The sequence below is a fragment of the Haliotis cracherodii genome, unplaced genomic scaffold, assembly GCF_022045235.1.
Source record: "Haliotis cracherodii isolate W230 unplaced genomic scaffold, xgHalCrac1.p SCAF_17, whole genome shotgun sequence".
Lineage (NCBI taxonomy): Eukaryota > Metazoa > Mollusca > Gastropoda > Lepetellida > Haliotidae > Haliotis > Haliotis cracherodii.
This window is the reverse complement of record NW_027266272.1, coordinates 18,648,807-18,676,213: the sequence shown is the minus strand read 5'-3', so window position 1 is coordinate 18,676,213 and position 27,407 is coordinate 18,648,807. Positions and strand designations below refer to the sequence as shown.

At 37.6% G+C, this 27,407-nt stretch overlaps 1 protein-coding gene across 9 annotated transcripts in view; it reads left to right on the top strand.

The window, feature by feature from the left end:
- The window catches only part of LOC139464938 (RNA-binding motif, single-stranded-interacting protein 3-like), a 331,624-nt gene that overhangs the window by 245,838 nt on the left and 58,379 nt on the right, over positions 1–27,407 (top strand). The gene's annotated exons all lie outside the window — the stretch shown is intronic.

Below are 27,407 nucleotides of genomic sequence, written 5' to 3'. Positions count from 1 at the left end.
GAAAAGGACTATGCATTTAGAATTGGTCTGATTTTAAAGGATTAAATACTTGAATGTTTTGATTTGACTGAGGATTAAGCAATGGTAATTATTGAAGGAGGTGAACTTTTTTCACATGCAGTGAGTGAGTGAGTGAGTGAGTGAGTGAGTGAGTGGGAGAGTGAGTGAATAGTTTTACACTGCTTTTAATAATATTCCAGCACATTTCATGACAGGGGACACTAGAAATGGGCTTCACACATTGCGCCCATCCATGTAGGGAATCAAACCCTGGCTTTTAACATGATGAACTTACACTTTAACCACTAGGCTACCCCACTGCCACTTTTCATAGGAGAGTAATCTGTGAACATGTAATCCTTTTTTTGCAAAATAAAAACATAATCTGAAATTGAATATGCTTACAGGTGTGTTAGTCCTGCGCCAAGACGGTGGAATATATATTTAGAAAGTTTATTTTTAACTGAAAGCAGAAGCAATCAAGTCTCAATCAAACTAAACCAAATCGAGTTTTCTTGATTCCACAGTACAGGAGGAAGGGTTCTTTTGAAAAAATAAATATTACAATTATTTGAAAAAAGAATGTTTTCATAGACTAAGTGTGAGTCGACTGTATGATAGTAAGTGTACTTTAACTTCTGTATGAGATTGAAAGTGGACATTTTAGGAAAATAATTAATTTGTGATGCTATCATAAGCATGAACAAGTAATGTAACCAAAAATACCTTTAATATCTTTACCAATGCACTTAAACAGTAATGTGTAGGACCAGTAAGACTTGTGATTTCCGTCCAGCATTTAGCTGGCTGGCAACTAAAGGACCCATGAAGATCAGGGTTAGAATAGGTTTTCAGCAACCCATGCTTGTCATATGAGACTACTGTGCTTGTGTAAAACAGCAACTAACGGGATCGGGTGGTCAGGCTCGCTGACTTGGTTGATGCATGTTATCGTATCCCAATTCAAGGATCAATGCTCATTATGTCAGTCACTGGATTGTCTGGTCCAAACTCGATTATTTACAGACTGCCATCATATAGCTAGCTCATAATGTTGGTCACTGGATTGTCTGGTCCAAACTCGATTATTTACAGACTGCCATCATATAGCTGGCTCATAATGTCAGTCACTGGATTGTCTGGTCCAAACTCGATTATTTACAGACTGCCATCTATAGCTGGAATATTGCTGAGTGCGACGTTAAACAACAAACAAACTAAACAAACAAAACTTAAACAGCTGAGAAAAGCCAGCCACTTAGTCTATTTGTGCTCCTCTTCATGTAAAGATTGCCAAAATAATAACACAATATTTACCCCATTATCAGTGTTGATAGGAGTCAGTATGGTGGTATTTACTAAAATCAGCCATTGTTCTGTTCGGCTATTTTTGCCACCATGCCAAAGATCGCATACAGTTGTTGTTTGGTGGTTTAATGTCAAGCTATTAAGTCTATAGATCTAACTGTAATATTTCCAAATAGACCTTTAATGGTTAACATTACCCTTTGCTATTTACATTGTTACTGTCTGGGTTTTGCATCAAGGGTTACAACCATTGTGTTGTAATTCATACAAATCTGTCGGGGTAACATTGTAATGCATTGGTTGTTATGAAACAGGTGAAAGAAACAAAACTTTGTGGTTTATCAGTTGTTTTGGAATGTGCCCAACTTTATTTTGGATTATTTGATAGAATGTTTGCAGAGGGTGTCATAATACATATTAGTAAAATGTAATTAATGTGGTTTTGAATCATTAACTTTCTTATTGAAATATTAGGTTGAAAAAAAATATGAATGAATGTGGTATCATTTATACAAAAATTACATTGCCAAACTCCTGTTTATATGCATCAAAGGTAAAGGGATAATAAAATAATCAATAATTACATATTAAATAAGTCTCGATTATCTGCTGAAACTGTTTCCATTGGGACTAAAACGCAAAATAGTGATGAAAATTACATGAATATGGAGTGGAAAAAAAGGATTGATTCAGATACTGTTTAATTCTGTATAACTCATGTATCTTAAGACAGTGTCCTTTGTGAGGTTGTTGCAATTTGAAACTGACTTCAACCATAGATGATTTATTGTGCCAGAAGTCTCTTTAAGCCAACGAGTGGGCATAGTGAAACTCAAGGTGTGCAGTGGGTTCTGTACTGCAGGAAATAACACAAGTCTTGTGGGTGGGCCATCCTGCTGAAGTGCTGTGTTCATCATTTGTAGAAGATGTAGGACTGCAGGTTTTGCAGGTAGTGTTGTCTCCAGCTGCTTGTCAGTTCAGGATGGGAACCTGGATGTGTAGGAGGATGCAGACTCGGTGTATGATGTACGTAATACTGGATGTAGAATATACGTAACTCTCGATGTATAATGTACATTATACGTGTGGATTGCATGGGATATGGCATGTTTCTGTTCTTAATGACAATATACCTGTAATTTCACTATGTGATATGACAGAATACTTCTAATTTCACTATGTGATATGGCAGAATACTTCTAATTTCAAGAGGGGAGGTCGGGTAGCCTAGTGGTTAAAGCGTTTGCTTGTCATCCTGAAGACCTGGGTTCGAATCCCGACATGGGTACAATGTGTGAAGCCCATTTCTGGTGTCCCCCGCTGTGATATTGCTAAAAGTGGCATAAAACAATACTCACTCACTCACTCACTCACTCACTCTAATTTCACTATGTGATATGGCAGACTACTTCTAATTTTACTATGTGATATGGCAGAATACTTCTAATTTCACTATGTGATATGGCAGAATACTTCTAATTTCACTATGTGATATGGCAGAATGCTTCTAATTTCACTATTTGATATGGCAGACTACCTCTAATTTCCCTCTGTTAGTGGTAAGTTATTTAAGATTGGAGTTGTTGCTTGTCATGCTACTGAACATCTCACACTGACTTGTACCGAAAGGACCCCAAAACATCCCTTGATCACAAGTTCTGTCATGTAGATTGGCTAATTCTAGATCTGATACAAGAGGTTTTATTGCTTCAGGGACCATTAGACCTAGGATGAAGATTGGGGGGGGAACATCTATATGTTAAGCTTGATTACATTATGTCTTGTAATCGGAGCATTTACTGTCATAAACCTGAACTAGCATGTAAAACATTTGACAGGTATATATATCTACTGCCAGTTTGCATTAGAAGAACAAGAATTCCCAGAAATCTGAGAAAGGTGTGAGTGCCAAATTTGTGTTCGGTGGATCACAAGATAACCAAATTTGATACGAAGTTAGAAGAAGGTGTAATCTTCGAGACATCTTTAAATACCTGAGGAAAACAGGAAACGAGTGTTCGAGTTTATGATGTACATGTTGCTCAATACTGATAGGCGAGAGAGGTCAATATCTTGTTTTCTTTAATGACTCTTTGAGTGTGGAGCTGGCATGATGCTTACCTAGAGGATACGAGCCATGTTCAAATGTAGGCTTTATTCTCAGCAAGTGGATTCCCAGATGTTATAATAAGCCATTTCTTCAAGCTTCATCTTCAGTTTAACATACAAGGTTTCAGCACGGCTTGTTTAGAAAAGATTTTGAAGTAGTTATTTTGGATGTAAGAAAGTGTTTTTGTTCAAATATGAAACATTTGGAATATTAAGTATCCATAAAGTGTTAGGGAAGAGATTATATGGATGTGAACTTCTTTATTATGAGGAACACAACATTTCAAAGTGCAGTGATCCCTCACTACAATGCTAACTTCAAGGTCCAAATAATTAATGAGCGTTAAAGATGATCAGCGGTTTAACGAAGTTCGAGTCATAGGTGGTAGATGACCAACAAAACAGTATACATGCTCTGCCTACCTAACACGACCTACGTTGCCCATTTCAGACTTTTAAAAAAAGATTAGAATATAGGAGTATATGCTTACTCCTTCATCAGGTAAATGAATAATACAGTGCTAATTACCCCCAGCCTCTCGTTTTCCTATCAGTGCTAATTACCCTTGGCTTTTAGTTGTCCATAACTATCAGCCCCGTTTGGCCATTGTCCATTGCCCATTACCAATCAGTGATAATTTAGTCCTGGCTTCCAGTTGTCCATAACTATGAGCGCTATTACTGTGAAGTGTTGACTTCCATTGTCTCTTGCTAATCGCCCATCACCGCCAATTATCTGTTGGTACATACATATATATGTTCTCTGTCTCCTATCATTCATTCACCTGATGAAGGAGTAAGCATATACTCCCATACCTTGTGTTTCTCATAATAAAGGGGCGGTCGGGTAGCCTAGTGGTTAAAGCATTTGCTCGTCACGCCAAAGACCCGGGTTCGATTCCCGACATGGGTACATTGGGTGAAGCCCATTTCTGGTGTCCCCCCCTGCCGTGATATTGCTGGAATATTGCTAAAAGCGGCGTAAAACCATACTCACTCACTCACTCTCAAAATAAAGAAGTTGACATCCATAAATTCTTTTCCTTATGTGTATCACTTCTAAATGCCTTTCAAAGACTTAATAAAATGTTAGTTTAATCTCTGTATTTTTTTAGGGGAAATTTGAGAGTCATGTTTTACTACATATGTCTTCTCCCCGACTGGGTGTTGAATTAGGCTGGTTTTTACCCCAATAACATCTCAAGTTAAGTCTGTTTAAGATTTGGGGTAGCTTTGTTTTTATTGATTCGTGTCTCAAATTAAATCTTTTGATATCTGACATTTATTAAAGGATCAATATTATCCCTACTGAAATGGAAAAACTGAGTGTTTATGTTAAAAAAAATGGGTATTTACGTCAAGAGTTTTTCTAGTGCGGAAAAAAATATTCTCATAAATCAACCATGGTTTTTTAACATTCCGTGGTCGTGATCAGAACACAATAGGCATGGTTTGGTGTGTGTGAAGCGAGTAAATACTTGTGTCACACTGCGACTGTGTTTATTTGTGCATACCTGCCTATTTATGTTTTGATTTGTGCAGACAGTTGTATGAAGTGGCTAGTCTGCTGCCTGGCAGCTGGGAACTACGCAGGCTTTTAACATGCGGACATAATCGATGAAGAAATTGTAGGAGTGCTTGTACGAAGGTTTATCAACTCCAACCTTATTATCTTCCAAAACTGAGCTGTATCTGAAGTGTCAAATCTCCATCAGATTTGTGGGTTAAGTAATTGAATAATGCTTTGTTTTGCATCTGTGTGACAACAAGTATGGAGCTTCCTCTTGGAATGAGGACAAGGGCGAGATACTTATTAAAGTACTTTCAGCTACACGTTCCCACCAACACGTCAAGCAGATCCTTGATGCACCCATTCATTTCTGTATCCTCTGTAAAACAGTCCAAGATTCAATATTATCTTTCTCACACTCCCCAGATTGTTGATTTGAGGTTTGTTATGGTGAGCTTCATGCAAGTACCCTGTAACCATAGAACATTAAATTAATGTTTTGATTAACCAAACATGGATTCTCAGAAAAATAAGTAGTTGTTCTCGGTCGGTATTTCCCATCAAAGCATTGTAAACAATAATTTATGTATATGTTTTCAGAACATTTGCATATTTGTTGATATGAACTTTGCAGTCAACTCACTCTATTTGCTGTGAGTAATATAATTTCTGTATGGACATTTGACCCAGATGATTGTACAAGTCCAGTTCAGCTAAGGTCCCCGAGTCAGTCTTCAACAATATAAACACTTGTTGCAGGAAAGTAATACCCCAAGCTGGTATGAATCAGGAATGTCCTGCAGAGCACCGCCCTTGTGGGCCTGCAGGTCTGGTTGTCATGGCGACCACCATGTTATTGTTCCTCCTATTGCACCGGAAGTGATCTACCAACATAGGGGCTTTCAAAACACAAAAACTTTCAATGGGACATTTTTTCCAGAAATGTCATTCCTTGATAAAGCCCAGTGGCAGTGAGTCACTCAGGCTAAATTAAGACCATCAGTTCCCGAACTGCAGACGCCAGCTTATAGGTTCCTACTTTCTCATTCAAACTTGCAACTTGTCCATGGAACTCTTGGATTACGCTCACCAAGGCTTGGTAAGATCATACCGTTTTATATTCGCTTTATTTGTGTAAATATTTTCTTAAATCATCGGCTGCTGTTGTGGTTGTGTTAACCAGTGGTAGAAGCAGCAGCTTTGAAACAAGCCGATGCGAGTACATGACATACAAACAGTCGACAGGAGATAGGATGTTATTTATGAGACAAGTTAAACCAGAATGGGAGGGAGACTCAGTGGGTCTTCATGGTTTTTTATCTCCTGGCAGCCAATGGAAAATCGGGCATCTATCTACATGACTTACCTGGGTATTAATTTGTGCTGCCACGTCTTGCGTTTCCATTCACCTCCGAGCAGATGGAGATGCATGGATTCAGTCGCAGGAATCTGGATTTAATCTTTGATTAAATCTTGACTGAAAAAGATTACTCAGAGTTATAGATGACAGACAGAGAATTTTGTGAAATGGGAAACGTAACATGAAATTAGTTTAATGTTACAGTACTAAGCTTATGGCGCTTATGTTCATGTTTAAGCTGTGCGTTTGTAGTCTTTTCTGAGTTCAAGATCAAGCCCTTGTGCTCATCCTAAGCCCATATGCTTGTCCAAAGCCACTTCTGTTTGTTCAAAGCTTGTTTGCTTGTCCAAAGCCCTTGTGCTCATCCAAAGCCTGTCTGCTTATCCAAAGCCACTTCTGTTTGTTCAAACCTTGTCTGCTTGTCCAAAGCCCTTGTGCTCATCCAAAGCCTGTTTGCTTGTCCAAATCCCTTGTGCTCATCCAAAGCCTGTCTGCTTGTCCAAAGCCAGTTTGCTAGTCCAAAGCCACTTCTGCTTGTTCAAAGCTCGTTTGCTAGTCCAAAACTTGCAATAGGACCAATGAGTAGGTTCTGTGACATTTCACAGACTTGCACGGGTAACATATGCAGTTGTTCTTCTTGTCTGGCCACTTTTTTCCAGTTGAGTTTAATTTTTTCTTCTGTTGTCAATCTACTAGACCCCAACAAGAAGGAATACAATTAAGCTCTTAGAGTTTCAAGATATAGAGATTAACAGCCACTGGCAGGTTAGTGGAACATTCCTCCAAATTGTATGAATCATGGGAGCAAAGTCTCATTAAGTTCAAATGGAAAAGTGCCAACATTTTGTGGCTTTAATCCCATATTGTTTTGTGAAGCTATTCCTGCTTATCAGTATCTCTTGTCAGACATGGTGCCAGTGTATATTTGTTTGCATCTGACAAACAATAAACTAAATTAGTAACAGTTCTTGAGAACCTAATTCAATACCTTTTAGCTGTAGAATTCTTTTAATTCACAAACAAATTTAACAAATAAGTTATTGAAAATACTATAATTATAACCTACTGTTTTCCTACCTTAACATTTGAGGAAATGAAAAACAATATTGGAATTTGGAATTTTAGACAAATACTTTTTCGCTGGATTGGGGGCCAAAATTCCATAAGACATATAAACTTACTGTGCACCCCTTATAAAACATTACTTGTTTGCCTGTAGCCGTATAGGTTGTACATCATAAACATGTAATAATATTATAACATGAATCTGTTATACCACAAAGAGTCTATTATAAGCATGTAATAGTACCAGTGTAGATATGAGTTTAACATCTTTGACCTTCTTCTCTGTGTATCTCCATGTATCTCTGTCTCAACTGAAAGGATGGCTTAGGGTTTCCTGTGATCACATCAACTTGAAGATAACATAACCAGTCTTGAAGGGGCACCTGCTGCTTGTGTCCTAGTCCACAGCTTCATCATTTCCCATCCTTTCTTCATCTTGTCTTTATCAACTTTAAATCATATCTATGAATTCATAACTGAAACTTTCTGATATTGTTCAAACAGACAGATTATTCTTAGTCATTGTAGCTATTACACACCATTAAAACACTCAGTCCCACTCTTTCGTTTGGGTTTTATGGATGTGATTAATGTTAACTGGCATTTGTCTGGTTTCCCAGCATTTCTTTTTTAACCATACGCAGATGTCAACGTCTTGCACGTTTATCACCCATTTCTTTCTCCTGTTTTACCTATCACGACCTCCCCTTACTCTTTCTGTCTATCCAAGATAATAATTTTTAAGCATTGTAGGTGTCAATCAAACCAAGGCCTCCTCATCACTAATATTGAAAGCTTGCATGCATATGGCTAATACACCTTTTTATGGCAGCCTTTTGACAGGCCTAGTATTTGATCTGTGATTGCTCCTGGAGCACCAGCGTGACTGGCTTGTCCCACTGAGGCTTGGCTCAGTTCATTTTGTCAGACGGTAGGGTCAAGACTCAGCTCAAGCTAGCATCCAACAGGGCTACGCTCCATCTCCAATGATGATCCTATGAAGTTCTACTTCACGGGAAGCATTTGTCCCACTGGGCCCCAAACCTGGATAAAAGGCTTTCCCACCAGGAATCCCCACATCTCCATGGGTTCCTGCACCTGGGCTGAATAATTATAGAAATTGTCTGATTTATTTATCCATGTCAGATTAATTCGTATATTGCTTATCATTCTCATGGCGTTTGACATCATAAGGGGTTGGAACTGATGTCACCAGCTGTGTAAGAACTGGCCTTGACCACAGTGAAAAAAAGTCAATTGTCATCATGACTTTCAGGACTTGTCCCATTTAGAATATTGTCCTGAGTTTTATCTGGCAACTGTCTGAAGCAGGATATTGTTGTACCACCTGACTCTCAACTTCACTATGTATCCTCTTCCTTACTGCCTGGTAAGACCACCTGTTTAATACCTTTTACTGTCCATTGTGGACATTGTGCATGCAGAAATCATGTTTGGTGATGTTGGAGATTTTTCGAGTATTATTGTTTTTTCCAATTTGGACACAGTGAAAACGGTAGTGAGCTACCAATAGATATTATTGATGAATAATATTTTGATTTAGTTGGTTTCAAGACAAAGTTTCATTTATGTGTAAGTAAAGCTTGTGTTATCTAAAGGACAGGTATTGAGGGTAGATCATGAATGGAAATAAAAGCGATGAAGTCCTTCCATGATCATGAGAAATCTGTGCTTAAAGTAGAGTACATTGTACAATTCTGTATCACGAGCATGTGTTTATGCTTCAGTGTCCATAGTGATGGATATGTGTAGACGTGGATTATAAATCGAAAGAATGAATTATTTATGGGAATTTATGTGCAAGTTCCTGGTTTTAACAACAGGTTCACGCTCTGGCACCCTCATTCTTTGTTTTATGCAAGATTAAAGATTCAAGATGATTAATGGCACAAAACACCCTCAAGGGTATATACTCTAATATAACATATTTTACATGACAGTCATCCTATTACTTTAAGATATATTAGCAAATAAAATTTTGTTAAAAACATACTATGAACTTCAACGCTTGACGGTTCATATTTGAAGAGGATTTGTAGTCAATAGTATAAAGGTTTTTTTTAATCATGAAGATTTATAACACTTTGAGGTTAATGAACCTTATCCAGTTATGTCATGGGATTGATGGTACATTTTGTGAGAATAGTTCTGCCAGGCATGACATTGAGATGGTGGAGTTAGGCATCAAGGTATGTCCTACGTACCCCAAGTCACAGCCGCTGCCATCTAGTGGCAAGAATTATCACAGATGATTACCAGACATTGTCGAGCATAAAATAGCAAAGTAATAGAGCTGTAACACTTTTAACTGCCATTGTTGCCTTGTTCTCTGGAGACGAGATGTATCCAAGGGAGATAATGCACGGACCGATTGGTTGGCAGGAATTTGTGGGCATTCTATGACCTGGGCATCATATTAATAAAGCCCTAGGTTTCAAGGCCTTCATTTACACACAAGGGTTAATTGTTTTGGAGGTATTTTAAACTTCCTGTGTTTGAGTCAGGGCCGAGCGGAAAGCAGCCAACTGATTATTCTTCACCCATAGTGATAGGTGGCACATGTTTCCTTCAGACAGTGAGTATTTTTGTTCATTTCGTGTATCTTTAATTATACCAACTTTTGACATGGAAAGCTTGTAGAACATTATTCATTCTTTGGTTTTCTTTGAAGACTGCAAGACTACATGTGTGTTGGTAGCGATGGGGAGTTGTGTTTGGGTGATTACTCTCAACTCTTCTGGTTTCATCTTAAATGATTTGTTTGAAAGAACACTTCAAGCATTATAGATATTTTAGCATTGGTTGAAGAAAACTTCCAATGTTTAAATTAAATGTTTTTTACTCAATTTTTTTCTGAGGTGTCTGAAATAAGGTATACCCCAGTGCCTTGAATTGTTAAACTTAGTGGTTCAAGTTATTTGGTGGATTTGCTCGATTTGGGGCTTAATGCTTTTTTGAGAAATGAAGTCATTTGCTTGCTGTATGTTTCAATGGTACAAGACCAGGGTAGCCATTGAAGGATATCAACTGACAGGTTTGCGACTGAGTTGGGACTGGGTTTGATCCTGCACTGTAGCATAACTAATGTTGTATATTCCCCAGGGAGCTGAGAATGAATTCGAGTGCACACTGATCCATTGACCGGAGTAATTATGTAACGCCTTGAGGATTGACTTTAGTGGAATTTTGCGCTTTAAAAATTGTGATTATCCTACATGTTTATTGCTATCAGAGACTATACTGAGAAGGAGCTATTTTAATCATGTAATAAAATAGCTGAATATTATAATTATGTTACATGACAATTTCATTATTAAATGATATGTTGAAAATATTTCCTATTATTTTTTTTAATGTTTTTTTTTTTCTTTTGTGATGTATCATCGGTAATGTATGTATTTATTCTGTTATTTTATGTAATGCCATGATAATACCCTCTGGGCAGCTGTGTAGAAAGTAAAAATAGAAACAAGGTGATCTCATTTAGAGTCTAGATGTTGATGTCTTTTCACTGCCAAGATTTTGTATTGGTTAAGATCATTTGTTAACCAGCAATGGTGTTATAAATGGAACAAATTTTCAACCAGAAATAGCCACAGAATCAAGGTGGATTGTTTGATCACACAGAGAGAATGAGATTTTGACCAAGAAACATCCACGAAAATTTGATTGATATGGTTAGGAGTGTTGACGCCAAGAATCAAGATCTATTTTTAGCGTAATCAACGATTTGCTGCCGTACTGATCAGAAATTCAAACACAGCGATGAAATGATGTTAGCATCGTCACTGTTGCGTTTTACTTCATCTAATCTCTCAGATGGATGACTTCGTCCAACGAAAATAAATATTTTCATGAGTCATAGCAGAAAACCTTACTTGATTTGTGTGTGTAAGTCAAACAAATTTGCTTTTGATGTCAGAGAGCCATAAACAGTTCCAGATTGATTAATTGTATTTGTTGAACAAATTGAAAAGAAAATAGAAATTGATGATAAAATTGACACAGTATCATGCTGGTTTTATTGATTAATCCATCTCGAAGTGTTCCTGGAGCCCATTCCATACTTGTTAAAATTTTGAGGGAAGGATTCCATTTTTAATTCAATTGAGGATTTTCCATGATGCTCCTTTCAAATATGTAACTTTTTGTTCTCTGAGGAATTACATTTTATGAATAGAAAGTTTAACAGGTGACGAGAAAAACTTAAAAGCAGCCTCCAGTGTAATTCGGTGGAGATGTTTGTTTGGATTATATTTTTCACGTCTCTGAGACTTAAGTTTTTGTTTGATTTCACTCAAGTCAACTCAGAAGTTTTATTTCATTGGTAATGAGGTGTGGACTAATTCTAAGAAGTGTTTAATACAGCTTGTTACTGTGACACAGGTATGCTTGCGATCACCGTGTAGTGGAAGTCACAGGATATTTGCTACAAGAATTTCCGCCTGGAAATGAAACCGTATTGAACAGTGACAGAGTTCTGGCTGTCTTTATAGTGGGTCAATAACAATTTCCCCTGTTTTTGATTTTCTTTCTGTCACGGCAACTCAGAAAGCCATCCCGTGAGACACATGTTATTGTGAAGGTGTTCCCGATTCCACCGGTGGGTAATGTGCATAATGTGCTTTTGATGATCGCACACTTCACATGCTTTATCGTATCATTCTATCACTCACTACTCTCAAGAGGTTTTAGATATGTTTTTTTCATAATTCTGTATTGAACACTGCACAAAGACTTTAAGTAGGCAATGTTCGCATTATATCATAAAAAAGATACCCATTTTGGGTACGGTTTGTAGTGTGTTATACTATCTGTTTTCTTTGTATCTTTGTACAGTGTACATGGGATATCAACAGGTTATATCTGGAGCATAGATGAACAAAACGTTGCTGCCTAAGACTTACTGTTTTTTACAAATATTGAAAACTGCATTTTACAAAAATTGTTTTGTTTTGTCAGAAACAAAATGGTGTGATGACTGATTAAATAGAGCTATTTCATTTACAAAATGTTCATGCAAGGAAAGTCTGCATCTGCTCTCCAGACCTTAATATTAGCAATATTTATATTCCATTGTGTATATCAATGTTTATAACCTTCTATTATAACTAGTCATGTTCATGCATTTTAACCTGTCCCTGGGTGTTTATGAACAATAAATCTTCTTCTTCGTCTATAGCTGTAGTAACTTTCAATATATTTCAAATACTAGACATTTCAGCAAGTAATATTAAGATTTTAACTTTTTTACTATTTTTCCCACTATTTTACTGTCTGGATGAAAAAGAGACTTAGACCCAAAAATGGTGAAATCATCACATTTGCCATTTTTCATGTAAAATAGAATCAATAACTATTCATTTCATAACAGACTTGATCAATTCATTGAAAAGTGTTTACATATGGTGCACCATCACAGGAAGGAAAGAAAATCGATAGGTCAAAAACAACCAAAACAGATATAGACACTATCATAAAAAAGTAATCAGATTATGTTTAAATGTAGATATTGCGTGATATATTTGAGCAGCAGGAGATGTGATGTTGGTTAGTTTGGGGAGCTTGCAGCCACGGTAAATGAGGGCCGTAGATTGCCCTGCGTAGATTCCCCGCGGATCACTGACTCTGTTTCCCACTGTCCTGGCAGCTCATTCAACGCGTGGTACGCTGTGGCACACTGGCCAGGGAACAATCCGGGTGACTACGCCATAACAATAGCGTGTGTGGATCGTATATGGTGGTGTGAGGAGTGTACAACACTACAGTCGGTACCTAGGACCTCTCTCTATAACTGTCATGTCGCTCTGCTACTCCCTGAAACAACCCCAGCAGTTTTACGTGGTAGACATTCCCAGGGCCATCACTGGACTATGTGGTATGCCTAGTTCTGTGCCTCTGTCCGCTGACTGCGATTCTCTTGACGAACTGCAACAGGTAAAATATTTGTTCCTGGGGATGGGTTTGGGGATGAGGGGACTCCGCCGGGCCGAAACTGATGGCTGCTTGAATTGGGTGTGGCTATGAGCCTAGGGATGAGCTTTGCATATTTTGTGACTCATATTTTCCTCGTTTTATTCCATTTGTGGACACATACTATACTATACATGTGTAGTTGATGATGCTGTTTATTTGCTTTAGTTGATGATGCTGTTTATTTGCTTTTGGTCATTAGTATGTGCTGACATTATTAACATTGATGGAACATAAGTGGTCTTTATTTTATTTATCTAGAAGTACATGTATCCTATTCATATAGACTTTTGCATATCATTGATATTGATGATATTTTGATTAAATTGTTTGTGTTGACAAAATTAGAAAAATAAGTCAGTCCTAATAATTCCACAATGTGTATGCTAGTTTCAAGAGATAATTCTTGAACAGGTGTTTTTGGAAATGTTAAAAAGAGATTCCCACTGGATTGGCTCATGAGGAGAATGTGTCAGGTTATTTGCATGAGTTATGCAAATTATGCATTTTTTTGTTCATCCGTTCCTCGTTTCTTTCCATCGGGATTCTTTCTCATTAGAGCCATCGACCCCGGTCAGTTGTGTGGTCAGCCAGACCTGTAGCATATTCATCTGTATGTTGACCATTACTGTCACGAGTGTCGCCTCAAATATGGCCCTCACACATCACTTCCCTCATTAGTCCATGGCTGTATTTGATGACAAAATATCGGCTAGTTTACAAGGGTCACTCGAAGTCTGCTGTTGATGTTTCTAGTATTGGACCAGTCTATTTATTACACCGCTGCTATGAGTCAGGGGGGATTTTTTCCGTAATCAGCCCATGTTGTTTTTGTTCATCCTTTTGCATTAAACCAATAGACATTGAACCATGCATGAGAGGTGTGTTAGTTTGATGATTTGGGGAAGTTGATTTCAGTAAAGCCTGTAGCTTAAAGATTTACCTGCCAAGTGTACAGTTGGACAGAGTAAGAGAGAGCTAGATAAGATCATGTTTCTCTGCATGTGTCAACTGTGAGGAATGTGTCCGTTTCCCTTTAAGGGTCAAAATGTCAATGAATGCAAGTATTTCCTATTTTGGAGATTACAGACCTCTTTCGTAACTTATTACAAAATCAGTTTTTTCAAATATCTGTCTAATATAATTTTATGTGTTACCTGTTACAAATATTCACATTTTTTTCTCTGTAAATTTCATTAGGTTAAAAGAACAACCATTATATCTTTACGAAATATTGAGATTAGTTTGCAGATTGCTTTTTTACAAAATTACCTTTTTGCTTGTTCAATTCGGTAATTCAAACATAGACATTTTTTTGCGAGGGGCTTATTTGGTTGTATATACTAAATCCTCCAGTGGTCAGAATGTGCTCGGATCCGAGCAGAGATTGTGGAGTTTCGAGTTACAAATTGACATTCCATTAACAGACTCAGTGCTGGTCCTTGTGCAGAAGGGGCTGGGGATGGCTTATTTTGAAGACATATAATAGAGATAATATTACTAAACAAAAACCACTGAGTAATAAAGTATGTAAAGACAGGTAGTGGAAATTGAATCTCCATCAAGTTCTAGTTTTATCTCCTGGTCAATATTCCATAAAAGCTGTCTATGACATAATAGGCAGTTAAAAGAATGTTCCGTATCCATGAGCCGATGGATCAAAAGTACAAAGTATTGAGGTCATGTTGTAGCAGGTAGGTGTATCAATTTCCAATGAAATCCCTGCCGAAGCAGGCCTATGTACGCCCTGTTTAGCATGTATCCATACACTGTCAAGCTAAGCCCTTGTTAATCCATCCAGGTTCTCACTAGTTGCAGTAGATGTACAATTTTTGCAAATATACACAGTATTACAGCTAATGTTTGTAATTGTTCCTTTGAAGTTGTGGTGCGGTCTAGGCATGGTAATAGGAGCTCAACTGATTAGTTTGATATATACTGATGGTGAAAAGTAAGGGAACAGGTATATCACATATATTGTCCATGTACTGATCTTCTACTATCTATGTATCGTGTTTTTGTTGTTGATGTAGACGATATAGAACCCTACACAACAGGAGACTTTCTTCTACAGTGTTTTTGTGTTCCCTTATTTTGTTCCATGAGTATACTTTGATTCTATGCTGGTTACTGTTTGTCTAGTAACAAGACACGGCCTCATGGCTTAGATGGGATTAATACTGTACACTCAGGCATTGAATGTTTTATTCTCACAAGACAGAGTATTGGACGATCACACCTTTTCAATATGATACATCATTATTCATGCTAGCTCTCCGCCTAGTGAGATTCAGAAATTTGTGGAATGCGACTTTATTAACCTCTGGCTCCATTTGACTCGTATACACTTGTATACACTCCTTGATGCCATGACAAGTCCATAAATATTTTCAGTCTTTCAATGTCTGCCTTGAGGTTTCAGTAGTGTTCTTAACTTTACAAGGAAAGTGTAATTGAAGATTCCTCCGTAGATTATAATTGACACGATTTCTGCTCGGTATTTGTTAGATGGCAACAATTGTTATAAATTTTAACACAAAACTGATTTTTATACTGTTTTCATTCACCTGTGAAATTTATTTTGCATTAAAGTGGGTTTAAGGGGTAGAACTAGCTCATAAATGAAACAGATTTTACACTGCCTGTGTAACGAGCCCCGATTTGAGGGCAGTCAAGCAGGTAGAGCCAGGCATGGCACTGACCCCTCTTGAATTATTGAAGGACATGGGGTGCCACAGGGAGGCGAGACAAGGGTATGGGGGGAGGTGTGAGGTGTCCCTTCACCCTCTCCATTACAACCCAGCTTATCAATTTCTTCCCAACCTTGCCCAGGGGAGATTCACCTGACTGCCTCACTATAGCAGTGTTGTGTTGTCATATTCCCATATAGTCACATTGTAATGCTGCCCACCCTGAGGGGATAGCAATCCCCTCCTCCCTCACTATAACGCTGGTAGTTATTTAGCAGTATCACCCTAGCTGGAAGTTTACAATCAATCAAACTGCTTTAAAGCACTTGTGTTCTCCACTGCTGTGCTTTTATGTTGGGAAGAGGGCTTCTTTTCTTTCTCTCAATAATGATGTGTTTGGGGGTTTATGGGATGGTCACTGTTTTGTGTCTGGACCATGTGAAGGATGGCCAGCCACACTTGTTGGGTATTTGGATGAAGTATTTATGGGGCGACAGGTCAATTTTGAGGGGCACACAGATAGTTGGAGGATTTTCTTTACAAATTGAAACAGGTGTCAGATAAGATACTTTAATACAGTCAAGATCCCCGCCACCTCTTTCCCTCCTCAATATCACCCTTTCTCCGTATCTCTTATTCTTCCTAATCGCTTCTTTCTCTCCATCTCAGTAGCCATTGGTTGTTTCTTCCATATACGTGTATATATCTAGCTATCGTTTTCAGAAATTTACTTTAATCCCACAAGCATTCACAATGTTTTGATAATTGCGATGCATTACCATTATGAATAAGATATTATCCAGAGATCACTATATTCTTTACAAGGTTAAAAAAATTACCTTTCATTCCATACTTCTCATTCATAAACCATATTCAGATTGAGATAGAACTTCATCACTCAATCATCAGCTGTCAATTAAACCACAATAACACCTTCATAAAAAAAACATACCGATTGAAAATGTTTGTGTCATGTGTCAAAAGGAGGTAAATAATGAGGTCAGGGCCCCATTTGACAGAGCGATCGTAGAACCACGACTGGCGTAAGTCTATGTTAAGTAAGCAGTTGCGATTGTCATAGTGCTGCAATCGCTTTGTGAAACAGCTCAGGAACAGTATAGTTATGCACAAACAAATAGCTAGTGTGTAGGTGAATAGTATGTCTGCCTGGGGCTCTCACTGATCAAAATATACTACTCCCCTGTACAGCCTCTGGGCTAATCCCAAGATGAATGAATCAAACAGTTTACATGTGCCTTTCCCCTTGAAACATAATTATCTTTCATTTATGGGTATTCTATGTGTTTACCATCTGAAGAAACATTTGCAACTTAATTAACATTTTTGTGTCATATGTAGGATTTCGAAAAATCGCGATTTGAATGATGATCTAGGGAGTTTTGATTCCTTTATTTATATTTCACTAAAATGTATGTGTGTTTTTAAGTTGATTGGATTTGTTTATGTCTTGTTGCCCGAGGTTTGAGCTTGTTAATTGGTTTGATCTGGAAATTTGGCGAAACAAGGTTTATCGGTCTGTGTATAGATTGTATCAGCTTAAATCTTTTTGAAGCTAAGTTCAGCCATATGGGGGTGGGATTAGAGAAAAGTGTACGATGGGGATTGTAGTAAGCAGAACTGCTAATATTTACCGATTGTGATAGCAATGTTTATTTTATAGTGGTGGCCTGGGAGTAAGATATACAATCAGATACCTGTTGACACTAGATGCAGCAGTATAATGGGGACAGCGCTATAAAAGGATTGCAATTGTTGTGTCGCTATGGTAATGAAGGGGGGTGGGGCGAGAGGTTACGAGTGGTTGAACATAGGGAGGGAATCATTTACCAGGGATTTGGTTGTCTACTCTGCCAGTGTAATGACTAGTCGTCACTAGCAGGACATACTAGGACTTTTACATACCTGTGCCAGGTAAGGTCAAGCTTCACTGATTACAGGTAAACTGGGCTGTGTGGTCAGCTGACATGGTGTGGGGCAGGGAAAGTGGGCGTGGCAAGGTGTAGGTTTCAGCTCTGGAATGTGACATAGTGAGATTGAGGTTCTCAGCTGACAGGGATTCATGGCCCACTAGGTATCTTGAAAGAAGAGATTATTTAGGGTTAAAAAGAAGATGGTTTTCTTATATGAAGGAGGAGTTACAAGGGAAGCTATTTATCTCTTGTAGTCATTTGATGGGCGGAACTTGTACAACAGGTTGATCTTAATATGAAAATTATACATGTTAATGAGGCTGGGCAGGGGGAATAAGGAGGCTTATCTGACTCGAGAGACATTAGGTTTTGGAATCTTTTAACTCTCTCTATATGTGATTGAATTAAGAAGGATTATGTTTTAGTTTATTTAGAAATTAAGTTGTAATATTATTTGTTGTTTTCAAGGCAATAACATTAACCTTTCGCAAATATTTGCTATCCTCACTTTCAGACTATTATTCATAAACACATATGCGTGTGATATAGTCGGAATTGTCCAATGGATCCTATTTTTTGGAGATTTCTTCTGATTATGGAAATGGTTTTGTCGCTTTTATTTTCTTTACAGTAATTCTTTAAGACAAACTACCAATAGTATTACGCAGGGAGGAATAAGAAATGTAATTTAAAGACTGAAGTTTTCTTTTGCATCAATTGCTTTAATGAAATGATTAAGTGGACATCTTATGATTAAGTGCATACTCCCCAGGAAGCTGAGAATGAAATTTGAGTGCACACTAATTCTTTGGATTGAGTAATAATGATGTAGCTATGAGCATTTGTTAAATGGAATGGCACATGGATTTAATATTAGTGTTATTATTAGAAAGACTCAATTAGTTTTGTTGATTGGAATAAGATCATTATGAGCACTAATGACAATGATTTGGATGGGGATATATTACGGGACATAAAAAGAAGGCTTTGAATACTTCTCTTTGGGATTATATCAGGGTTAATTATAGTTTACAGCAGGGGTGGGGTGGGGGGGGGGGGGGGGAGGGGTGGAGTTTGAAGGGGTGGCTGCTGAAAGGGGGTTGTGTCATTAGGTATGAGGAGGGGCAGATTAATGGACAGATCTTTTATACAGGTAACAATGGAGAGAATTGAACTTGGGAAAATCCTGTGAAAAGGTAGATAAAAGTTGAAGTGAACATTTAATGACAGGTACATAATTAATAGGCACTTACACCTGTAATCAGAGACAGGTAATCTGAATATCAGCAGGATATAAAAGTGGGCGGGGCTTGGGAAGATTATGGTATCAACACTGGATCGACAGAAGAGGGAATGTAAGAAGATTGGATGAGTTTAGGCATGTCGTGATCATTCCTCTGATGCTGTCGTCTCTCCATTGATTGGTAAAGGACGGATAGTGTTAAGCAGGTCTTAGGAAAGTAGTATTATGTGGATTAGGATTGTGGAATAGTAAAGCCAATCATGTGTCTCTGGCTTAAGTCGTAATCAGATAACATTGACAATTTGCTGTAATATTGCTGTAATATAGTAAGTCTTTATAGACATGACGATTTGTCCACGTTTCAAAAATTGTCTCCAAATGTTACTATCTACCTTATGAACCAATGAACTGTAGGCATAAATGTGAACATTGGACTTCTTACTGCTCTAAAGTAATCATAACTTGTTGCTTATATGGCAGAGGTATTTGACACCTTGTCCAAGCTGTGAAAATATGAGAAACATGAGCCCCTGCCCTATATAAGTATTGCTTTACACCTCTGATGTGAAATATGGACGGGCATTTACTTAGGCGAAAACAAACAGAGAGGTGTTTTATGTGTGTTTGGTTACTGTTTAAAGGAACTGACTAGTACTGGGAAGAACCTTTGTAAAAGACTTAATATCCAATTTCCTATTTGTAAAGAGGGAAAGGGGATACGAGTGTGTTTGACTTGGATTATTAATATCTTATTACATAAAGTCATATTCTAGTCTTTGTCAGAGTTAATTGAATCATGAGTATTTGTGTGTGTTTGGACAGAAAATATTTGAGATATGGGAGGTGATTTAGGATATGGTATGTGGTGTGAGTGTTAGGTTAATATGACTTGAAAGTTAAGCTATTGCCTTGTATATAAGGTAAACTGTACAAGAGTTCCCTAGCTAGTCCTCATGCAGGTTAGTTTAGTTTAAAAACAAAAGTGATTGTAAATAAATTGTTGTTGTATCATACATGTTAATTTAATGACATTAAAGTATTTTAATTTTTGGACTGATTCAGGTTATGACTAAACATCCAATAAGATCTTCCTCAAATATATTTGTATATTGTGTAAAATATCTTTTGAGAAGGTATTTGGTTTTGATAAGTTTGATGAAAAAGGTTTTATGTTGGCACCTACAGTTGTAACATTAAGACCTCCCGCTAAAACTGTTATACCATGTCTGTGTATTGTGTAAGATATCTTTTGAGAGAGAGGGTATTTAGTATTGATAAGCTGGATGAAAGGGGCTTCATCCCTGAGCGTACGGTTGTAGTGAGGTACCTTGACATTCCTGTGGTGACAGATAGACAGATGACAGTGACAGTGACTACAGATCTGTCTGGGGAGAGTACGAGTTTGTGTAATGTCTGATAGTTGTATAACGTGACAAACCTGTCCTACACCGAACCCTGTCACCCAAGACGCTTCTCTTTCACAACTGACCTATTTGGTTTAAAAAAACGATCACAGATACTTCTTAAATCTAGATCGTCCATGGAGGTAACACTATTACAGGTGGGACCGTCTCGTGATCGGGCAGATCGAGTCCGCGCTTGTCATCTACCTGTGCTCCGCACCTTCCAACCATCTTCCTCGAGATAATCTCCAGCCCTCCACCAGTGTCACATAGCTGTGGTGAAGCGGTCGTCCACACGTTCACGACGACACTATTATCATGATCATATATGTAATGGAATTTATGGCTTGACTTGAAAGGGACAGCTTCTTTCATTTTCCGAGAAGCTACTTCACCCACTCGGAGAAAGAATACTGTTTGTACTTTCGTTTTGTTTGACATACAGTTATCCTACTAAACCGAAGACTATTTACATCATTAAATGCTGAAACATTTTAACCTTTTGCATGACCCAAACCAACACCTGTTGATTAAAATGAATGCTTTGTATAAACAATGAAACATCAAAAATGCATAATGTATTAGTATTGATAGCCGTGCTAGAGCACAAATTAGAATATAAACTACCACAGTCTGTGTTGTACAATGAAAAAAATATGCCTGAATATTGATAGGTGTGATAAAGGCTTGAGGCTGAAGTATTTCAAATGCCAATTGGTAAATGTATGTTAAAAGGTCTGTACCTGTTTAGATTGTCACTTATCTGTTTAGAAGATTATTTTATCACATTCATGCTTCATCGAATCCTTATACAAGAACCCACATAGGGTTTACAGCACTGAGAGCTGTATGGTTAAACAAGTGATGATTCTGTACATTTTTGGCATATAAGGAGAGGTATTCAGAAACAGTGTTGTGATTTCCAGTTAATTATAGGGGTAAATAGTGGCAGAACTGTAGAACCTGTCAACGAAAGATTCCCAACAGGGTACAAGCCCCTCTGGCTATTTGAATGAGTGAGCCTGTCTCCCTGATTTGTTGTTATAAAGAGGGAGTGTTGATTACAGGTGGTAACCCAGGTATGCCTGTATGGCAATTTTATCAGTTTTACGGTGTGAGCGACTGTGAGAGGTCTCTCATTTCAGTGTGGAAGGGGACCGCTGGGTGTTTGAATAGTTGGAGTCGCGCTCGAGAATAGATCGGAGTTCTGTGACAGTAAATAAACTCCGGAGTTTGTTCATCTTCATGCTGTGACCAGTTGTCAACTGTAGACAAGAAGGTAGACAGCAAGCTTAATGAAATATTACAAGCTGTGGTCGTCAGCCAGATAGGTCACTTAGGAATGTTGGGCTCTCCTGTCTTTCTGCAGATCGTGGACAACGGACACTCTGAGGTAGGTTGGAGGATATTTGGAAACAGGACGTTTCACGTTATCGGAGTATCTCATCTTCTCACACACCTGTGATTAGCAGTGATTACAACTGTAGGAATATTACAGGAAAGATCATTTGACAGAAATCGGTCAGGTGAAAAGCTGTGATAGATTTCAGGGTCTTGCTTGTTACACATAGCAAGACGTTTACTTTGACAGTTAAACTTGGGATATGAATACCAGGCATGGCCAGGATCTGGTAGATGGCAGACATGCTTGGATGGTATGTGGTATTTGTGAACTCTTTACTTACGTGTTTGTAGATGAAAAGAATCATATTGTATTCATTTTCTTGCATGTATGATACACACTTTTATTGTAGGTTAATACATTTCATTCAAATTCTTTACATTTCTATTTCTTGTTATGTTTTTATAGAAATTAAATATTTGACATTTATCTACAAACTTTTTAAAAATTCAACAGTTATTGAAACATGTCTTTTAGGTATTGCAACATGTCATATAAGTATTTGAATTAAGCAGAAAGTTTGTAATATTATTTAAAATGAAACAGATATCTACAAACATTTATAAAACTGTTATAGCTCTATGTCATATAGGTATCTGAATGAAGCAGAAGGCTTTGTACCTGTAAAAAGATAGGCACAAGCATTTGTAAAATTCAAAAGTTACAGGACTAGGTATTTGGATGATTCAAGACAGTTAAGAACATGGTACATTTACTATTGTGCTACCACCAAATGCAGATAGAGTTACCTGCTTTCAGTGGCTTGTCTAGACACAGGCCAACATGTAGATGATGGGTAAGATAGCTTATACATGCTGTTGACTTTTCACAAGGATTAGCCTTATCTCCAATGTATGCAAAACATTGAGTTGGATGTCCAAGTAGGTCGTTGGAAAGATAAAATGCATGTAACCATAGTATTGTAAACTTCTGGATTAGGATTAACTTCTCCTGGTTAGAATATGTGCTATGGAATTTGGCAGTATACTACGAAACGTTCTTGTTTAAAATATATTATTTAAAAAAATTGCTAGAAATCAAGGGAAAACATTTCAACGGTATGTATCGACATATATCTTTATAAAAAATATGGTCATATATAAAATACAAATATTTGTTCATGGTGTTAAAAAGGTTGTTTGTATATTTAGGTTTCAGAACACGTATAGAAATTAATCTCTAAACCGTATTGCAAATATTTGTTAGACAATATTTTGAAGTGTTGTTGAAAAGGAGTTTGTGTCAGTTTGGATGGTAGAGGGTTGAGAGCTCTGACACTTTCACATGGAGGAATTAAACACAGATGCATAGTGTCATTAGACACTGTTTTCCTGGTGATTGCAAACATGGCCCTTTCCATAAGTGTATCTTATCCATGACTTGAGAAGGCTTAGAGAGGAAATAACAGCCTTCTTTTTGCCCTTAACATCCTAAAAATATTTCACGTCTATGATTTAGGAAATATATTTAGCTTATTTGTGTATGTTTATATTTCTAATATTTGCCCAGACATGAAGATGGCGATGTGGTTTGTTCGGCAAGTGCTAGTTGGCCAAGCCAGGCATCCCGGTCTTAGAATAGAGTTTAAACAGACCTGTTTGTCTTAAGAATAAGATATTGTTTGTCCAGGTAAAAAAACGATGTTTGCTTGAATGTGTGTGGGGCTGATGTTTTTAATGGAGCAACAAGGAGACACTGAGAAGATTGCAGGTTATGACATTATATTACAACTGGCAACACATCGTATGGTCACTGTCACTTGTAAAATTCTTGAAATTCCTAAAAAATTCCTTAATGCTAGTCATAATACCCTGTCCTGTTTGCTGGAACAAAACCTATGCTGGGCTCTCTAAGTCCAAGACCCTTCTGTTGGAGTCAAGACGTTCATTTGCTGAAGGTTTATGCTTTGAAATGTTGTCAAGCCGGTCATAAGGAACACACTCTCTTCAGCCATAAAACAACTGAATTTATTTGATGTTGTGATTTATCCTAAAGTCAATATCTAAATCAGCTGATAAAAATGTGGGCCAGTTTTGCCCCAGCTCTATGAGGCGTCTATTGCATATTTAATTGAAACAAATCCCTTGTCATGGCTGTAAAAAATGCTGGCGATATGTCCTATCTCTTGTATCTTCACTGAGCCCAGAGGGTTTGTTCAAACTCGAAATAGCCTCAAATACCCGGAGAGTATTGGGTGAGCAGTGCCCTTTTTGCCCTGATAAGAGCACTGAACACGATTGTCAGAGCTGATGGATATATGGAGAATATTTTTTTTAGAAATCAGAGTCAATAATTGTGAGTGATCACGTTCTTCTTAGATTAAGAATGTGGCCCACAGGAATATGTATGTGTGTATATTCTATTTACCTCGTGTGTGGTCAAAGTCTTAACAATCCCTGATATTGAAACCTCACTTTAAAATATTGATTTGTAAATATACCTCGAAGAAAATTCAATCTCAGTCGCATATGTAGTAAATGGCTACGGGGACACCTTGATTCTTACAAGTCACATGTCAAGTTGGAAAAAAATTAATATGTATGTGTGAAGTAAGTGTTCTGTTTTGAATAACTCGAAATAACTCACACAGCCAAGAACCATCCACACAATGAGGCCTATACATATTGAATAAAACAAACAAAATATGATGTTTTAAAAACGCTCCAAATTTCTGTTATAAAAATTCCCTACAAATCTATGCTATATGCTTTTTATGTAACAACTAATGAGAAGATATATGACTATGTAAATGTTGAAAGGACCTGTTATAAAATTCCCTACAAATTTATGCTATATTTTGTTTATGTAACTACTAATGAGAAGATATATGACTATGTAAGTGTTGAAAGGACCTGTCCACTATTGAAATTATATTGTTTGCTTTGAAATGGTCAAGATCAGTTTTGTCGTTCACGTGGTTGGTCATACATTTCAGGTACACTTTCAGGTACACTGGATATAATATTTCCCTAAAAAACGTATTTATGCTTCTTTGTACTCCTTCTGCCTTGTCTTTTCCATCCTAGTGTTGCATTCCTGCTTGTTGGGTTGCTTTGTGAAAACCTGGACAAGCGCATCTTGACACCTCAAGGAGACCCTTAACTGACTTTGACTACTGCTAAGAATGACATCTTACAGTATACAATTCAATATTGCCTGTGTCAAAATAAGGGTTAATCGACTGCCTTGGTGGCACCAGTGTATTTACATATTATAATCACGCCGAAGACCCGTGTTCGATTCCCGACATGGGTACAATGTGTGAAGCCCATTTCTGGTGTCCCCCGTGGTGATATTGCTGTAATATTGCTAAAAGCAGCGTAAAACCATACTCACTCACTCATTCACATATTATAATATCATAAAAAAATTATCTCTTTATTCTTTGGAGGTCATCATTTGAATATTTTTCAAAGACTTCTCTGAATACTTTTGTCAGTGGTCACTTGGGTGAAAAAGTGTTAATGGTACCTGGGTATTATCTATAGCCTGATCAAACTGCATCAGCATCTATAGGCCGGCTGTATTCCCGGACAATACGGGCTGTATCAGACCATCTATGTGTCTACAATATGTCTACCATACTACCCAATTAGCTATGTGAAATGGCTCCAGCAGCTTGCTCCAGGTCCATGGAATGGCTCCACACTCCACTGATGTTGAGTCGATTGCGGCTGTATTGATCCTGAAGTAGATCAGTTAGGAAGCAACAATGGTAGAGTTTTGCCCCATGCTGTCCAGCGATCTGTTGTAAAAATTTCAGTATCTGATGCCCTGCATTGATAGATATTTCTGTTTTGTGGCTGTTTTCAGACTGCACTCATCCATTTAGCTATTGATCATGAGTCAAAGTGAAATATTTCATAAAAACGTCTCACTCTAGTCATAAATGTGACTGTGTTAGTCATAACCCAACATCAGGGATGGAAATTACAAACTTTGACCATAGATTCTGATTATGGACCAAAATAGTCGCATGCCTTTGGAGCCAAAAAAATCACAGGTCAGTTGAGTCAAATTGTGCCCAGTTGGGCTCAAGAGATTAATTTATTTTGTCAGACAGTTTCATCTTTTCACGGCAAGATAATGCTGGGATTTGATAAATTTTATTGAATCTGCAGCATTCTGGTATGGAACTGGATGATGACTCAGTATTCCTAGCTGCAACCTATCTAAAGCCTAGACACTAAATATTCATGGCTTCTGGAGCAGTATAATTTGGATTAGATCATCGTGTCTCACCATCTGAACAGAATATTTTATACTAGATCATCATGCTATAACATAATCTACGGCAGTTGACATTCACATATTTTGTAGTTTCCAATTATTTTCGATTGGTATATCATACAAAAAGAATAAAATATTTTTGAATAACATCTAACTGCCCACAACCTTTGCAAAAACAATCAGCTTAAACTCTTTTATATGGTGTGCCATGTGTCACAATATATATTGAAATGGCCATGCCGTTATAATTTTCATTAAGGCTGTTTAGCGTAACGGAGGTTTATGTTGGTAACATATGTTAAAGGGTGTTATGTAATAGATACTTTTGTCGGGCATAGATAGCATGCCGTCATTGTAGCCATCTCATAAGTGCAATCAAGACCTTTTGCACAACAAGAAAAACTGCCATAGTCACAAGGAAGCACCATATATGAGTGGTTGGTTGGTTGGTTGGTTGGTTGGTTGTTTGGGTTGTTGTGTTACGCCACACTCAGCAATATTCCAGCTATATGACGGCAGTCTGTAAATAATCAAGTCTGGACCAGACAATCCAGTGATTGATATCATAAGCATTGATCCACACAATTGGGATCGATGACGTGCGTCAACCAAGTCAGCAAGCCTGGTCTTCACTGGTCCCATATATGAATGAGCAAGTTTTTAGCCAGGAATAAATCGCTGAACTACCTGCTGATTAGTGTTGAGACAGGACATCATGATTGGTAAATTTACACTGTAATCAATTTGTCGTAAGCATCTCTTGGGCTATCGCTGTTGTAGCTGGGAAGGACAAAGGACCTGTGGAGTGGGGACGGTGTTTCTCAATACATCAACCCACTTTGTAGAAATCATTTGAATGGACATGTTTTGTTGGTGTAGACCTATCTGACAAATGCCAAGCAACAAGGTGGCTGGTTGTGTGGAAGATAGTTTCGTGAAACATAGTCACTATCACAAGTTCAGTTTACGAGAATGTTTCACCAAGTTTTATTACACAGAGTTACCTGTATTGGCCAAGCAGCTCTTAATAAAATCACTGTGGATAAGAAATATGACATTGGCTATCCTTCATACAAAGAGTTTGTTTTCCTGGGCCGAGATACAAGAGATATGTATATGGTTAGTTGTAGGGGAACGTTATATATGTGGCATTATCATTCTC